At 43.9% G+C, this 18,402-nt stretch overlaps 1 pseudogene; it reads left to right on the forward strand.

Annotated features, from left to right (window-relative positions):
* Positions 1-16,824: 16,824 nt before the first annotated feature.
* On the forward strand, positions 16,825-17,759 carry LOC123457661 (annotated as a pseudogene).
* Positions 17,760-18,402: the final 643 nt, after the last annotated feature.

Consider the following 18,402-nt stretch of genomic DNA (forward strand, 5'->3'; position numbering starts at 1 on the left):
CCGTCCACACCCCGCCCATCGCCTTACTCTCCAGTGCGCAGACTCCGCTACGCCGCCGTTCGTGACGCAAGCGCCCTACGCGCCTCTCGTCGCGGCGCATGCGCGGGGTCCCCGCCGCTTACGGCGCACCCTTTCTCACGCGAGGCGCCTGCGCCGTGTGTGACGTCACTGTGACGCGACGGTGTAGCTGTCATGAGCGCCCAGCCGGCTCTTTGGCGGAATGGGATCCAAGCCGGGTGCCCCACTACCCGTGGTTGAGTCCGTTTCTTCCCTGCTGTGGGAGCTCGCCACTCAGTGAGCCTCCAGCTCAGCACTTGGCTAACCTGGATTTTCTGCAGAAGACCCTCCTGACCTCGCGTTCCCTTCCTTCCCTCCTTGTGATCTTCTTTGAGATTCCCCGCTGGTCTCTGGGCACGCGCTAGCTCTGTTGGCGCTGCCAGCAATGTCTTCAAACTTAGCTCCCTGCGGTTCACGGAAACGGTGGCCGGCGGTACTCGTGACTTAGAACACTGCAGGCGTTGTTTCTGGGAACCTGGAAATGCAGACCCGAGGCTCTGCATTATGTGCAGTTACTGCTGCTTGTAGTTATAGGGTGGCCTTTGGAATGCGAGACCTTGAGGGGCTAGGAAGATAGTTCACCGGTGAGGTACTTGCCTTGCGAGCACGAGGACCTAAATTTGTGCCTCCGAGCCTCCTGTGTAAAACAAGTCCCAGTGTGGTGGTGAGGGCTTTTAATTCCAGAACTGAGGCAGAGACCGGCGAATTCCAGGAACTCACTGGCTATCTACTATACTTTACTCGTCAAGTTCCAAACCAGTGAGAGACCCTGTTAAAAGGAGAGGAAGGGTGAGAACTGGAGAAATGGCTTAGCGTTTAAGGCTAAGTTTGCCTATAAAGTCAGAGGACCCAGGTTTGATTCTCCAGGACGCACACTAAGCCACATGCACAACGTGGCATGTGCGTCTGGAATTTGTTTGCAGTGGTTGGATGCCCTGGCGTGTACATTCTCTCTCTCTCTCTCTCTCTCTCTCCCTCTCACCCTCTCTTTGACTCTCTCAATTAAATATATATATATAAATCTTAAGCCCAGGTTCTATTCCCCAGGATGCACATAATCCAGATGTGCAAGGTGGCACATGGAGTTCATTTGCAGTGTCTAGAGGCCCTGGCAACCTATCCCCGCCCCCCGCCTCTCTCTCTCTCTCCCAAATAAATAAATAATAAAGACAGAGAACCGCACAAAATAAATCCTCTGAAAGTCTCAGTTCATACCAGGCAGGAAGGGATGAGCAATCTGCTATGCACAGCTTGTTAAGGTTTGGAATCCAACATCAATGAGGGGCCTAAGGGAATTCAGAAAGGAAAACCAAGTCAATTACAGGGAGCAAGCAATAGTGAGGTAACCTCAGCCTCCTCATTGGTACCCTGACATTGGGAACAAAGCAGTACTCATCAGAGCCCACATGGCACTTGGGGCTAAGAGAAGAGTATTACCACAAGGTTGAGGCCAGCCTTGGCTAAGTTCTAGGCCAGTCTGGAGAGCTAGACCCTGTCTGAAAAAAACAACAAAAATCCAGCACCCTCAGACTTCTGAGGGAGAGTGGTCTATGATTGGTCTTCAATTCCTGTTAGTACAGCCACTCACAACTGCTGTTTACACAGCATATCTTTAAAAACTTCAAGTTCTCAAGAGCACTTGTCATACAGCATGAAGGTCGGGGACTGCCCAAGTTTATAACCCCAGCACCCACATAAAAAGTTAGGTGGCTGGGTGTGGTGGTACACACATTTAATCCCAGCACTCGAGAGGCAGAGGTAGGATCTCCATGAGTTCAAGGCCACCCTGAGATTACACAGTGAATTCCAAGTCATCCTGGACTCCTGGACTAGAGTGAAACCTTTCCACATACCCACAACACACACACACACACACACAGAGCTAGGTATAGGCAGGTATGGTGGTGCTTGCCTTTAATCCCAGTACTCAGGAGGCAGAGGTAGGATCGCCGTGAGTTCAAGGGCATCCTGAGGCTACATAGTGAATTCCAAGTCAACCTAGGCTAGAGGGAAACCCTACCTCAAAAAAAAAAAAAAAACATAGTACTTAGAGCTGGGTGTGGTGGCACACTTTATCTGTATTTCTAGCACTTGTTAGGTAGAGGCAGGAGGTTTAGGAAGGAGCCCCCCTAAGGTTACAGACATTGAATCAAAAAGGGGGATAGGGGAGATGGCTTAGTGGTTGAGGGACTTGCCTGCAAAGCCTAAGGACACAGTTATGATTCCCCAAGACCCATGTAAGCCACATGCACAAGATGACACGTGTATGGAGTTTGTTTGAAGTAGCTGAAGATCCTGGTGCATCCATATTCTCTCTCTCTCTCTTCCTCCCTTTCTCTCTCTCCCCTCCCTCTCTCCCTCTTTCATAAATAAATAAATAAATAAATAAATAAATAAAATTTTTAAAAAGATTAAGAGGGACTTCTGGTTAAGATGGCAGCATAGGAACCACACCAAAGCATCCTAGGGAAGAAAAAGCCAAAACAACCCTGGCAAAATACACTCTTCTACTAAGAAGCGAGGTGTATAAGAAATTACCAATAGCAAGAGAAGTAGGAGAGATCCAGAGCATCTAGAGCCCACATAGGCAGGTAGAAGTGGCTCCAGCAGCAGCGGCATCAGGTCCACGGCAGCACCAGGACCACAGGGCCATAGCTTCAAGGCTTGGTTTGAGCAGCAGGAAAAGCCAAGTGAGGGGATTCTCCACTCATACCAGAACTCCTCCTTGCAAACCCAAGAAACATGAAGGGAGAACCACAGTAAACAATGGAGGAGCAGATCACAAGGTAAAGGATCACATGGACCAGCAGGAGAACTAGAACCACCATCCACAGCCTTCCCTCCCCTACCGCCAGCACAAGCTCCAGCAAGCACCAGAGACCAGGGGAAGGGAGCTCCCGACAACCAGCTCTAGCGACCAGACCAGTGATCCAATGCCCCAGCCAGCCTCCTGGACCCACAGTGCACCAAAGAGGGACCCAAACAGGAGTGCAGCATAACTGAGGCTAAAATCATCCCAAAAGGTAACTGAGATTACACCAGGTCAGTATCTGCCAAATAAGTATGTAGGCCTGAAGTGGAAGTGCTAATTGCACTTTCCATATCAGGATAAATTATATGTTAAATCTGATGGAAGGTCAGATTTGGCATTCTTAAATAAGCTATATTTTGGGCTTGTTATTTGTTGCTTCTTGATTTATAGTGGCTTTGTTTCCTATTCTGTTGTACATTAGGGGAGAGTGTCACTTTGTCACAAGCTGACTTGGAACCCTCAACAGAAAAGCAATTTTAACCTACTAGTTGACAGGATTAAGGGTGTGGGACACCACACACCCGAAGGGCAGTGACTTTGTTAGAGGATCTGGTTGTCATATTACCTACTCTTGCATAAATACACTGTGCTGGAATAGATGTTAAGACCTTCACATAGTTGGCTGCAAGGCCACTGAGAAATCCTGCTGGAACTGAGCTGATAACTTCTTCCATGTAGACCAGCTGACAGAAAGCTGGAAGAAGCCATTCTGCATGTAGTTCAATGGGAGAAAGAGATACCACCAGTGAAGATACTCAACAGTGGACACTGCAAGCCTTATAATTGGCCAGCCAGGCCAAATGAGCCAACGGGTGCAATAGTGGCACATCTGTCATGGTGGAAACCAACTGCCCTCCAATTGGATAGGAGGCCCGCTCCATGGTGGGAAACACATCTCTGATACTGAAAACTTAAGACAGGAGTAGTCATGAGCCCTAGGGGTGTAACATCTGCTGATGTCTGGAAAAATGTATATACTATGCTTATCAAACTGCCCAATAAGCACTTCTCTTAATATTTATACCCTTACATTAATGCTACTCTCACTTTGGATAAAGAATCTTCTCTTTTCAGATGGAAGTGACTTTGGGATGACTCAGAAGGCATCATGGTGCTGGAAAGAAGTGACTGGAGTACTGAGTAACATCTCGATCACACCTTCCAAGGCTCAGGATCTAATGTGGAAGAGGTGGCGGAAAGAATGTAAGAGCCAAAGGAAGGGTAGGACTCTGTACAACATGCTCCCTCCAGACATAAAATGGCCTGGATATCCATGACCTCATAGTGCCTGACACTACCTACACGAGACCATCATAAGAGGAGGAAAAGACCATGACATCAAAATAAAAGAGAGACTGATTGAGATGGGGAGGGGATATGATGGAGAATGGAATTTCAAAGGGGAAACTGGGGGTGGGGAGGGAGGCTATTACCATGGAATACTTTTTATAATCATGGAAAATGTTAATAAAAGTTGAGAAAAAAATACACTGTGCTGTTTTTCATTGAATGTGTACATTGTTTAGTTAAATTTTAGAATCTGCTTGTGTTTTGTTCCGCTCAGCCTACTTGAATACTCTCATAGCAGGCAAACCCAACACCTCAGGTCACTTTTGTAGATACTCTGAGAGTCTTAAGAGCCACACGTAGCACATTAAGCTCCTATCCTGAAGATACATAACAACAGATTGATTGATGCATCTAATAATACTGCAGCTAACTAGAAAATCCAAGCATTAAATTGATCTAAGATGCAAAAATATATACATGACAACACAAGAAACACCAAAAGTCAAGACAATATAAATCAACCAAAAAGTATGGATGCATCAGAAATGACCTCCAGTGAGAATGAGATACAGGAAATGCCTGAGAAAGATTTCTAAAGAATGATTATAAATATGCTCAAAGAAGTCAAAGAGGAAATCAAAGGAATGAAAGAGGAAATCAAAGGAATCAAAGAAGACACAGGAAACTAATTTAATGAAATAAAGAGGTCAGTACAAGACATAAATAAGGAAATAGAAATAATAATGAAAAACCAGTCAGAATTATTAGCAATGAAGAACACTGTTAATGAAGTTTTTAAAAAAACTCTTTAGAAAATCTCACCAGTAGAATGAATGAAGGAGAGGACAGAATATCTAAGCTAGAAGACCAGGTGGCAGATCTAACACAGTCCAACAAAGAGAAAAACAAACTAATAGGAAAGTATGAATGGGAATTTCAAGATATTCGGATCACTATGAAAAGATCAAACATAAAAATTCAAGGTATAGAAGAAGGAGAAGAATTTAACCCCAAAGGCATAGTAGGCATTTTAAACAAAATCATAGAAGAAAATTTCCCCCAAATTGGGAAAGAGATGTCAGTGTAGATTCAGGAATTCTTTAGAACACCAGCCAGACAAAACCTGGAAAGAACCCTCCTTGCCATATTATAATTAAACTACCAAATATACAAACCAAAGAAAAAATATTAAAAGCAATTAGAGAGAAAAATCAAGTTACCTACAAAGGCAAGCCCATCAAGATTACAGCAGATTACTCAACATAAACTGTAAAAGCCAGAAGGGCTTCGAATGATGTTTTCCAAGTTCTGAAAGATAACGAGTGTCAACCAAGGTTATTTTATCCTGCAAAGCTATCCATTCAAATACATGGATAAATAAGGACATTCCACAACAAAAGCAGGTTAAAGAAATATTTGAAGACAAACCCAGCTCTACAGAAAATACTTGAAAGAATCCTCCATGCTGAAGAGAAAGAAAAGCACACATATAAGAAATCTGGAGGAAAAAAAAATACTGAAGTACTGGTTAACACAAGAGAGCAAAGGTAAAACCGGAAGAACTACAAAAAAATGGCAAAAAGAAATACACACCTTTCAATAATATCTCTTAATATCAATGGCCTCAATGCCCCAAGAAAAAGACATAGGTTTGCAGAATGGGTTAAAAAGCAGAATCCTTCAATTTGTTGCCTCTAAGAAATTCACCTTTCCACAAAGGATGGGCACTATCTTAGGATGAAAGATTGGAAAATGGTGTTTCAAGCAAATGGGCCAAGGAAACAAGCAGTGATTGCTATCCTAATATCTGACAAAGTAGACTTCAGTCCAACATTAGTTAGGAAAGATAAGGAAAGTCACTTTATAAAATTAATTAAAGGCACACTCCAACAGGAGGACATTACAATCCTAAACATATATGCACCTAACATGGGGCTCCCAACTTCATCAAACAAACGCTATTAGAACTAAGGTCCCAGATAAGACCAAACACAGTTGTAGAAGGTGACTTCAACACCCGACTCTCATCAATTGACAGGTCATCCCAGCAAAAGTAAACAGAGGCATCTGGATTAAATGAGGTCATAGAAGAAATGGACCTAACAGATATCTACAGGACATTTCATCCAAATGCTGCAGAATATACATTCTTTTCAGCAGCGCATGAAACATTCTCTAAAAGAGGCCATATATTAGGACACAAAGCAAATCTTAACAAGTACAGGAAAATTGAAATAATTCCTTGCATTCTATATGAACACAATGGAATCAAATTACAACTCAATAGCAAGAAAAGCTATAGAGCATACACAAAATCATGGAGACCAAACAATACACTACTAAATGATGAATGGGTCAATGCAGAAATCAAGAAGGAAATAAAAAGATTCATAGAGTCAAATGATAATGAGAACACAATGTATCAAAACCTTTGGTACACAATGAAGGCAGTCATAAGAGTTAAATTTATAGCTTTAAGTGTCTATATTAGGAAATTAGAAAGGTCACAAGTAAATGACCTAATGCTTCACCTTAAAGCCTTGGAAAAAGAAGAACAAGACAAACCAAAAGTCAGTAGGCAGGAAGAAGTAATAGAGATTAGGACAGAAATTAATGAAATAGAAACCAAAAATATCAATCCAAAAAATCAATGAAACAAAGAGTTGGTTCTTTGAAAGGATAAACAAGATTGATAATCCCTTAGCAAGTCTGACCAAAAGAAAGAGAGAAGAGACACAAATTAATAAAATTAGAGATGAAAAAGGTACCATCACAACAGATACCAGAGAAATCCAAAAACTCATAGGGACATACTATAAAAACATATACTCCACTAAGTGTGAAAATCTGAAAGAAATCGATGATTTATATTACCTACCTAAATTAAATCAAGATGAGATTAATCACTTAAATATACCTATAACAAGTATGGAGATCCAAGAAGTTATGAAAACTCTCCCAACTAAAAGAAGTCCAGACCCAGATGTATTCACTGGTGCATTTTACCAGACTGTCAGGGAAGAACTAACATCATTGCTTCTTAAGCTTTTCCATAAAATGGAAAAAGAAGGAATCCTACCAAACTCCTTCTACAAAGCCAGTATTACCCTGATACCAAAACCAGGCAAAGATAGAACAAAAAAAGAAAATTACAGACCAATGTCTTTCATGAACATAGATGCAAAAATTCTCGGCAAACAGAATACAAGAATATATCAGAAAAGATCATTCACCTTGACCAAGTAGACTTTATCTCAGAGATGCAGGGATGGTTCAACATATGCAAATTGATAAATGTAATATAATATATAAATGGACTGAAGGACAAAAGTCACATAATCATCTCATTAGATGCAGAGAAAGCATTTGACAAGAATCCTGTCAGATTGGCTACCAGCATGGAAACAAATGACCATAAATGCTGGTGAGGATGTGGAAAATGAGGAACCCTTCTACCATGTTGATGGGAATGCAATCTGGTGCAGCCATTGTGGAAATCAGTGTGAAGGTTCCTAAGACAGCTAAAAATAGATCTACCATATGACCCAGCTATAGTACTCCTAGGCATATATCCAAAGGACTCATCTCATTTCCTTAGAAGTACGTGCTTAACCATGTTTATTGCCACTCAATTCACAATAGCTGGGAAATGGAACCAGACTAGATGTCCCTCAACTGATGAGTGGATAATGAAGATATGGCACATTTATACAATGGAGTTCTACTCAGCGGTAAAGAAAAATGAAGTTATGAAATTTGCAGGAAAGCGGATGGGTTTGCAGCTGATAGAAAGCTGGAAGAAGCCATTCTGCATGCAGTTAAATGGAAGAAAGAGAAAACACCAGTGAAGATACTCAACAGTGGACACTACAAGCCTTTTATTTGGCCAGGCAGGCCAAATGAGCAAATAGGTGCAACAGTGGCACATCTGTCATGGTGGAAACCAACTGCCCTCTAATTGGACTGGAGGCCTGCTCCATGAAAGGAAACACATCCCTGATACTGAAAACTTAAAACAGGGGTAGTCACGAGCCCTAGGGGTGTAACATCTGCTTCTGTCTGGCTAAATGTATATACTATGCTTATCAAACTGCCCAGTAAGCACTTCTCTTAATGTTCATACCCTTATATTAATGTTACTCTCACTTTTGGTAGAGAATCTTCTCTCTTCAGATGGCAGTGACCTTGGAATGACTCAGAAGGCATCATGGTGCTGGAAAGAAGTGACCGAAGTGCTCAGTACTGTAATATCTCTATCACACCTTCCAAGGCACAGGGTCGATTGTGGAAGAGGTGGCAGAAGAAATGTAAGAGCCAAAGGAAGGGTAGGACTCCATACACCTGCTCCCCCCAGACACGAAATGGCCTGGATATCCATGACCTCACAGTGCCTGTCACTACCTACACAAGACCATCATAATAGGAGGAAAAGATGATGACATCAAAATAAAAGAGAAACTGATTGAGATGGGGAGGGGATATGATGGCGAATGGAGTTTCAAAGGGGAAAGTGCGGTAGGGAGGGCATTACCATAGGATATTTTTTATAATCATGGAAATTGTTGATAAAAAAATTGAAAAGAACCAAAAAGATTAAGAGGCACGGTGTGATGGCTCACAGCTTTAATCCCAGCACTTGAGAGGCAGAGGCAGGAGGAGCGAGTTTGAGGAGTGAGTTTGAGGCCACCCTGAGACTACATAGTGAATTCCAGGTCATCCTGGACGAGAGTGAGACCCTACCTGAAAAAAAAAAAAAAAAAAAAAAGTAAGAAGGATTGACCGGTGCTAACAACCAGCTGACTTAACTATCCAGCCCTGTACCCAGTAACAAACAGCAAGCTATGCGTTCAAGTGCACAGAACATTCATCATAGGCCATATCCTGGGCCCTAAAGTAACTGATTGGAAAAGTCCATAAATGGTTTGAATATTAAAATGAATGCAGTTCTAAATAAACCAGAGGGCAGGGCTGGAGAAATGTCTTTATGGTTAAGGCATTTTGCAAAGCCCAAGGTCCCTGGTTCGATTCCCCAAGATCGACCCATGTAAGCCAGATGCACAAGGGGGTGCATGCATCTGGAATTTGTTTGCAGTGGTTGGAGGCCCTGGCATACCCATTCTCTCTCTCTCTTTCTCTCTCTCTCTTTCCCTCTTTCTCTCAAATGAATAAATAAAGCTAAATAAACTGGAGGGCAAAAACATCACAAAAGGGGCTGAGGAGATGGCACAGCAGTTAAGGGCACTTGCTCCACATGCATATCAACCCCAAGCTTAATTCCTAGTGTCCATATAAAGGTGGACATAAACTTCCATAACCCCATTGTGCCTACAGCAATGAGAGGAAGAGTCAAGAGAGCCCCAAAGCTCATAGGCCTGCAAGCCTGGCCTTCCCAAGGTCAAAAACGGAAACAAGAGAGACCTAATGTCAAATGAGGTTAAAAAGGAGAGAACTAATACCTCAAAGCTGTCCTCTGGCTTCCATGCATGCACCATGGCTCTTGCATACACATATATGCATACAAATTTAAAAATAAAAAATAGCTGGGGCCAGGCACAGTGGTGCATACCTTTAATGCCAGGATTCAAGAGGCAGAGGCAGGGCTGGAGAAATGGCTTAGCGGTTAAGTGCTTGCCTGTGAAGCCTAAGGACCCCGGTTCGAGGCTCGGTTCCCCAGGTCCCGCGTTAGCCAGATGCACAAGGGGGCGCACGCGTCTGGAGTTCGTTTGCAGAGGCTAGAAGCCCTGGCGTGCCCATTCTCTCTCTCTCTCCCTCTATCTGTCTTTCTCTCTGTGTCTGTCGCTCTCAAATAAATAAATAAAAAGTGAACAAAAAAAAATTTTTTAAAAAAGAGGCAGAGGTAGATAGATCACTGAGTTCAAGGCCAGCCTGGGACTACAGAGTGAGTTCCAGGTCAGCATGACCTAGAGAGAGACCCTACCTCCAGAAAACAAAACAAAAAAAATCACAAAAATTTAGTAGATATTTTGAACTGGTAGAAAATAAATGTGTAAAAAACTTTAGATTAGGGCTGGAGAGATGGCTTAGTGGTGAAGGCACTTGCTTGTGAAGCCTAAGGACTCATGTTCGACTCTCCAGGTCTCAACGTAAGCCAGATGCACCAAGTGACGCCAGTGTGTAAGGTCACACATGTACAAAGGGGTGCAGACATCTGGAGTTCAATCGCAGTGGATGAAAACCCTGGCATGCCAATTCTCTCTCCCTCTCCCTCTGTCTGTCTGTCTGTCTGTCTGTCTCTCTCTCGCTCACTCGCTCACTCGCTCACTCACTCTCTCGCTCTCTTGCTCTCTCACTCTCGCTGTCTCACATACAAAAAAAAATAGATTAAAATAAAATAAACCAGGGGTGGTGGTGTACACCCTTAATCCCAGCACTGAGGAGGCAGAAGTAGGAGGATATCTGTGAGTTTAAGACAAGCCTGAGTAGTGAAGCCCAGGTCAGCCTGGACTAGAGTGAGACCCTACCTTGAAAAACCAAAAAGAATATTGCTGGGCATGGTGGAGCATGCCTTTAATCTCAGCACTCTGGAGGTAGAGGTAGGAGGATCGCTGGGAGTTCGAGGCCACCCTGAGACTACATAGTGAATTCCGGGTCAGCCTGAGCCAGAGTGAGACATTACATTGAAGAGAGAGGGGGGGAGGGGGAGGGGGAGAGAGAGAAGAATGGGCAGAAGAGCAATGGAGTAGAACACCCGACTCCAGCAGCTGCAACTGGGCATGACACACATACATGGAAAAGACCTGGAGAGGCTGTGTGCTCTTTGTCTCTACATTGGTAGTCTCAGAGAGGGTGAGGGCCCCACATTTTCTTTTGTTTCTGAAAATAATTCTCCTCCTCCTCCTCCCCACCCCATTCCTCTTCCTTCTCCCCCAAGGTAAGGTCTCACTGAAGCCCAGGCTGACCTGGAATTCACTATGTAGTCTCAAGGTGGCCTCAAACTCACAGAGATCCTCCTACCTCTGCCTCCTGAGTCCTGGGATTAAAATGCGCGCCACCACACCTGGCTGAAAATTCTTCTTTTCTTTCTTTCTTTTTTTTTTTTTAATATTTTTTGTTCATTTTTTATTTATTTATTTGAGAGCGACAGACAAAGAGAGAAAGACAGGTAGAGGGAGAGAGAGAGAATGGGCGCGCCAGGGCTTCCAGCCTCTGCAAACGAACTCCAGACGCGTGCGCCCCCTTGTGCATCTGGCTAACGCGGGACCTGGGGAACCGAGCCTCGAACCGGGGTCCTTAGGCTTCACAGGCAAGCGCTTAACCACTAAGCCATCTCTCCAGCCCTCTTTCTTTCTTTTTTTGAGGTAGGGTCTCACCAGGAATTCATTATGTAGTCTCAATGTAGCCTTGAACTCATAGCAATCCTCCTACCTCTGCCTCCCAAGTGCTGGGATTAAAGGTGTGCGCCATCACATCTGGCTATTTTGTTTGTTTTATTGTTTGTTTGGGTTTTTTGTTGTTGTTGTTGTTTGGTTTTTTGGTTTTTGAGATAGGGTCTCACTCTAGTACAGGCTGACCTGAAATTCACTATGTAGTCTCAGGGTGGCCTCGAACTTACAGCAATCCTCCTACCTCTCCCTCCCAAGTGCTGGGATTAAAGGTGTGCGCCACCACACCCAGCATCTTTTTTTGTTTGTTTGTTTTAGAATTGTATTTTTATTTTTATTTACTTATTTGAGAGAAAGAGGGGGAGAGAGAGAGGGAGGACACACCGGGACCTCCAGACACAGCAAGCAGCGCCACTTTGTGCATCTGGCTTAGGTGGGTACTTGGGAATGAAAAAGAAAAGAAGCAGCTGCTCTCTCTCTCTCTCTCTCTCTCACACACACACACACACACACACACTCACAAGTAAATAAATAATTTTTTTTTTTTGGTTTTTCAAGGTAGGGTCTCACTCTAGCCCAGGCTGACCTGGAATTCACTATGGAGTCTCAGGGTGGCCTCGAACTCACGGCAATCCTTCTACCTCTGCCTCCTGAGTGCTGGGATTAAAGGCGTGCGCCACTACGCCCGGCTAAATAAAATATTTTTAAAAAATTAAAATTTGGGCTGGAGAGATGGCTTAGTGGTTAAGTCACTCACCTGCAAAGCCTAAGGACCCAGGCTCAATTCCCCAGTACCTACATAAGCCAGATGCACAAAGGGGTGCTTGCATCTGGTGTTTGTGTGCAGTGGCTGGATGCCCTGACATACCCATTCTCTCTATCTGCCTCTTTCTCTCTCACTTCCTCTCTCAAAATGGGTAAATAAGGTGCGTGTGGTAGTGCATGCCTTTAATCCCAGCACTTGGGAGGCAGACTTAGGAGGGTTTCTGTGAGCTTGAAGCCACCCTAAAAACTACATAGTGAATTCTAGGTCAGCCTGGGCTAGAGTGAGACCCTGCCTTGAAAAAGTAAAAACTAAAAAAAAAGAGATAAATAAAATAAAAATGAAAAATTAGGGCTGGAGAGATGGTTTAGAGGCTAAGGTGCTTGCCTGCAAAGCCCAAGGACCCATGTTCAACAACCCAGATCTCATGTAAGCCAGACGCACAAACATGAGGCAAGCACAAAGTTGCACATGCCCTCTAGGTGGCACAAGCATCGGAATTCAGTAGCAGTGGCTGAGGCCCTGACGATTCTCTCTGTCTCTCTTTCCTCTCTCTCTCTCTAAAATTAAAAAAAAAAAAAAACAAAAAAAACAATGAAATTAAAAAGAAAGAAAGGACTGGAGAGATGTATCAGCAATTAAGTCACTTGCCTGCAAAGCCTAAGGACCTAAAGTTTGATTTCCTAGTACCCACATAAAGCCAGATGCACCAGGTGACGTCTGGGTCTGTAGTTCATTTGCAATGGCTAGAGGCCCTGGTGTGCCCATTCTCTCTCTCACTCTATCTGCCCCCCCCCCTCTGACTTTCTCTCAAATAAATAAATATTAAAAATAGCCAGGCGTGGTTGTGCATACCTTTAATCCTAGCACCTGGGAGGCAGAGGTAGGAGGATCACCATGAGTTCAAGGCCACCCTGAGACTACATAGTAAATTCCAGGTCAGCCTGGGCTAGAGCAAGACCCTGCCTTGAAAGACCAAAAAATAAAAATTCAAAATAAATTTTAAAAAAGAAATCAAGATACCAATAAAGTGAAGTTTAGCATCGTCAAAGAGAAAGAAAGGAGGTAGAGTCAGCAGTCAGAAGTTCAAGATCATCCTCAGCTACATGACAAGTGCCAGGCCAACAACTAAAAAAAGCCTCATCTCAAAATTAAAAATAGAAAGCAAAGATAAACCTTTTGTAGGGGTCAGGAATTTTGGAGTAGCCTGGCAGGGTGTTCAAGCACAAGAGTCTCACGGGCTACAGTCAGGGTGCTAGCCTGAGCTGAACGGTCAAGCGACCCAAAACAGAGAGTACCAGATGGCCAAGCGCTTTTCCTCACTTCAGAAGTCATAGACCAGGGCTGGGGAGATGGCTTAGTGCTCAAAGGCACTCTTTTAAAACTTTTTTTTATTGACAACTTCCATAATTATAGACAATAAACCATGATAAATCCCTCCCCTCCTCCACTTTACCCTTCACAAATCCACCCTTCATTATATCCCCTCCCTCTCTCCATTAGTCTCTTATTTATTTGAAAGAGAGAAAGAGATAGAGAGGGAGAGAATGGGCACACCAGGGCATCCAGCCACTTCAGACAAACTCCAGATGCATGCGTCCCTTATATATCTGGCTTACATGGGTCCCAGAGAACCAAACTGGGATCCTTTGGCTTTGCAGGCAAATGCCTTATCCAGTAAGCCATCTCTGCAGCCCTCACATGATGTCATCTTTTCCTCCTATTGTGAGGGTCTTGTGTAAGTATTGCCAGGCACTGTGAGGTCATGGATATGCAGGCCGTTTTGTGTCTGGAAAATTGCATTGTAAGCAGTCCTACCCAGCTTTTGACTCTTACATTCTTTCTGCCACCTCTTCCACAATGGACCCTGAGTCTTGGCAGGTGTGATAGAGATGTCTCCATGCTGACCACTCCTCTGTCACTTCTTCTCAGTACTACAGTGCTAAAGGCACTTTCTGGCAAAACCTGCTGGCCTAGGTTCAGTTCCCCAGTACCCACATAAAGCCACATGCACAATGTGGTGCATGCATCTGTAGTTCATTTGCAGCCACCAGAAGCCCTGGCATGCCCGTGCTTGTGTTTGTTCTCTTTCTTTCTCCCTCTCTCTCTTTCTCTCTCTCTCACACACACAAATAAATAAAAATACCTTAAAATTAAAAATAAACTGTGGGGATGGAGAGATGGCTTAGTGGTTAAACGCTTGCCTGTGAAGCCTAAGGACCCCGGTTCAAGGCTCGATTCTCCAGGACCCACGTTAGCAAGATGCACAAGGGGGCGCATGCATCTGGAGTTCATTTGCAGTGGCTGGAGGCCCTGGCGCACCCATTCTCTCTCTCTCTCTCTCTCTCTCTCTCTCTTCCTCTCTCTCTTTATCTGCCTCTTTCTCTCTGTGTCACTCTCAAATAAATAAATAAAAGTGAACAAAAAAATTTAAAAAATAAACCGTGCTCTCAATTGAACTTTTTAAAAAAGATTTTTGAGGTAGGGTCTCACTCTAGCACAGGCTGACCTGAAATTCACAAACTCACAATGATCCCTGTACCTCAGTATCCAGAGTGCTGAGTTTTGTTTTTTGTTTTTGTTGTTTATTTCTATTTATTTAGGTATTTACTTGAGAGCAACAGACAGAGAAAGAGAATGGACGTGCCAGGGCCTCCAGCCACTACAAATGCATCTGGCTAACGTGAGTCCTGGGGAATCGAGCCTCAAACCGGGGTCCTTAGGCTTCAGAGGCAAGTGCTTAACTGTTAAGCCATCTCTCCAGCCCTGCCAGTTAGTTAGTTAGTTAGTTAGTTAGTTAGTTAGTTAGTTAGTTTTGAGGTAGGGTTTCACTTTAGCTCAAGCTGACCTGGGATTCACTATGTAGTCTCAGGGTAGCCTTGAACTCATGGTGATCCTCCTATCTCTGCCTCCCAAGTGCTGGGCCACTTTGTGCATCTGGCTTTAAGTGGGTGCTTAGGGACTGAATCTGGACTGGCAAGCTTTGCACCCTCAGCTGCTAAGCCACTCTCCAGTTCACTAAGACAGATTTTGTTGTTGTTGTTTTGAGGTAGGGTCTCACTTTAACTCAGGCTAACCTGGAATTTACAGCGTAGTTTCAGGCTGGCCTCAAACTCACAGTGGTCCTCCTACTTCTGCCTCCTACCTACTTAGCCAAGTGTGGTGGTGCACTCCTTTGACCCCAGCACTTGAGAGGCAGAGTTAGAAGGATCACTGTGAGCCTGGGACTACAGAGTGAGTTCCAGGTCAGCCTGGGGTAGAGTGAGACCCTATCTTGAAAAAAAAAAAAGGAGAAAAGAAAAGAAAAAATAAAAGGAAAAAGAAAAAAGGTAGAAAGTAAGAAAGAAAGGAAAGAAAAGAAATTAATTTGTAAATTTACTTGTTTTTCCTTGAAAAACAAACTGTCCTTTACCCCTGTCCCCCCCACCCCCATTCTCCTGGAGAAGAAAGATTTTGTTTTGTTCTGTTTTGATTTTTTGAGGTAGGGTCTCACTCTAGTTCAGGCTGACCTGGAATTCAATATGTAATCTCAAGGTGGCCTTGAACTCACAACAATCCTCCTATCTTTGCCTCCTGAGTGTTGGGATTAGAGACATGGGCCACCATGCCTGGCAAGAAAGATTGTTTTTTTTTGCTGTTGTTGTTTTGTTTGTTTTGTTTTTCTTTTTTCCATTTGTTTGTTTTTCAAGATAGGGTCTCACTCTAGCCCAGGCTGACCTGGAACTTACTATGTAGTCTCAGGGTGGCCTCGAAATCACAGTGATCCTCCTACCTCTGCCTCCAGAGTGCTGGGATTAAAGGAAGAAAGAATTTTTTGACATTAACCCATTGTTTTCTCAGTTTGTCAGTCTTTGAATAAAGCAGTTAATTCTTTTTGTCAGGGCAGGGTCTCACTCTAGCCCAAGCTAACCTGGGATTCACTACAAGTGCTGGGATTAAAGGCATGCACAACCACACCTGGCTAACTTTTTTTTTTTTTTTTGAGGTAGGGTCTCACTCTATCCCAAGCTGACCTGGAACTCTGTAGCCCAGGCTGCCCTCAGATTCATGGTGATCCTCCTACGTTTGCCTCCCAAGTGCTTGGATTAAAGGTATGCGCCACCACGTGATGCATAAAACATCATTTACAGGTTCAGTTCCTGATTTTGCTCATTGGCACCTGAAATGATGGGCAGCAACCAGCTCTGGTATTCTGAGTTTCTCTTGGCAGAAATGTGTCCACAAGTGGACTTCGAATTTGAGCCTCAGAAATTCCCCTCCAGAGAGGATGTGGAGCCGAGTTTCTGTCAGAGCTTCTGATCTGGCCAAAATATTAGAAAAGGGCTGGAGAGATGGCTTAGCGGTTAAGTGCTCACCTATGAAGCCTAAGGACCCCGGTTCGAGGCTCGATTCCCCAGGTCCCATGTTAGCCAGATGCACAAGGGGGCGCACGCGTCTGGAGTTCGTTTTCAGTGGCTGGAGGCCCTGGCGCACCCATTCTCTCTCTCTCTATCTGCCTCTTTCTCTGTCTGTCACTTTCAAATAAATAAAAAAAACATAAACAAAAAATTTTTAGGGAGATGCCCAAGGTCAAGTCCGGAGCGAGCGGCCGGCGCCGGGAGCGGCGGGAGCGGCGGGAGCAGCGTGCGGGAGGACTCATGTTCAACACAGGGATCGGGCAACACATTTTGAAAAATCCTCTAGTTGTCAACAGTATTATCGATAAGGCTGCTTTAAGACCAACTGATGTGGTGCTGGAAGTTGGGCCTGGAACTGGCAACATGACTGTAAAATTATTGGTAAAAGCAAAAAAGGTAGTTGCCTGTGAACTTGATCCAAGGCTGGTGGCTGAACTTCACAAAAGAGTTCAGGGCACTTCTCTGGCAAGCAAACTTGAAGTAATGGTGGGAGATGTGCTGAAATTGGACTTGCCGTTCTTTGATGCTTGTGTGGCAAATCTGCCTTATCAGATCTCTTCACCTTTTGTCTTCAAGCTGTTGCTGCACCGACCTTTTTTCAGATGTGCTGTACTTATGTTTCAAAGAGAATTTGCTCTCCGCCTAGTTGCAAAACCTGGAGATAAATTATACTGCAGACTCTCAATTAATACACAGCTGCTGGCACGAGTGGGCCATCTAATGAAGGTTGGGAAGAATAATTTCAGACCACCACCCAAGGTGGAGTCCAGTGTTGTAAGGATAGAACCAAAGAACCCACCACCACCTATCAATTTTCAGGAATGGGATGGTTTAGTAAGAATCACTTTTGTTCGGAAGAACAAGACACTTTCTGCTGTGTTCAAATCAAGTGCAGTACAGCAGCTGTTGGAAAAAATTACAGAATTCACTGTTCAATGAACAATACTACAGTACCCGAAGCTTTCAGCATAGCAGATAAAATACAGCAGATCCTAACCAGCACAGGTTTTAGTGACAAGCAGGCCCGTTCCATAGACATCGATGACTTTATCAGATTGCTACATGGATTCAATGCAGAAGGCATCCATTTTTCCTAGCTATTTGGAAAATAATTTTTTTTTAATTTTTTTATTTATTTGAGAGCGACAGACACAGAGAGAAAGACAGAGGGAGAGAGAGAGAATGGGTGCGCCAGGGCTTCCAGCCTCTGCAAACGAACTCCAGACGCGTGCACTCCCATGTGCATCTGGCTAACGTGGGACCTGGGGAACCGAGCCTCGAACCGGGGTCCTTAGGCTTCACAGGCAAGTGCTTAACCACTAAGCCATCTCTCCAGCCCTGGAAAATAATTTTTCAAGACCAAAAAAAAAAAATTGAGTTTGTTTCTAGTATTTGAGAAGAGCTATGCTTTTGTTTCATTGGGACATAACTTGCTTTGTTACTTTTATTTAATACTACTGTTGTACCATTTATTATCCTGTATTTTTAAGGTGGTCATTTCTAAGTACGTAAATTTTTTTTTCTCCCGATGTAGGGTCTCACTCTTGCTTAGGCTGACCTGAAATTCACTGTGGAGTCTCAGGGTGGCCTTGAACTCACGGTGATCCTCCTTCCTCTGCTTCCCGAGTGCTGGGATAAAGGTGTGCGCCACCACACCCGGCCCTAAGATATTTTAGTTTAGGTGTGTTTTGAATATAATTCACAAGGCAAGTACATTTTACACATATTAGTCTTTCAAGT

This window comes from Jaculus jaculus, chromosome 1 (assembly GCF_020740685.1).
Source record: "Jaculus jaculus isolate mJacJac1 chromosome 1, mJacJac1.mat.Y.cur, whole genome shotgun sequence".
Classification (NCBI taxonomy): domain Eukaryota; kingdom Metazoa; phylum Chordata; class Mammalia; order Rodentia; family Dipodidae; genus Jaculus; species Jaculus jaculus.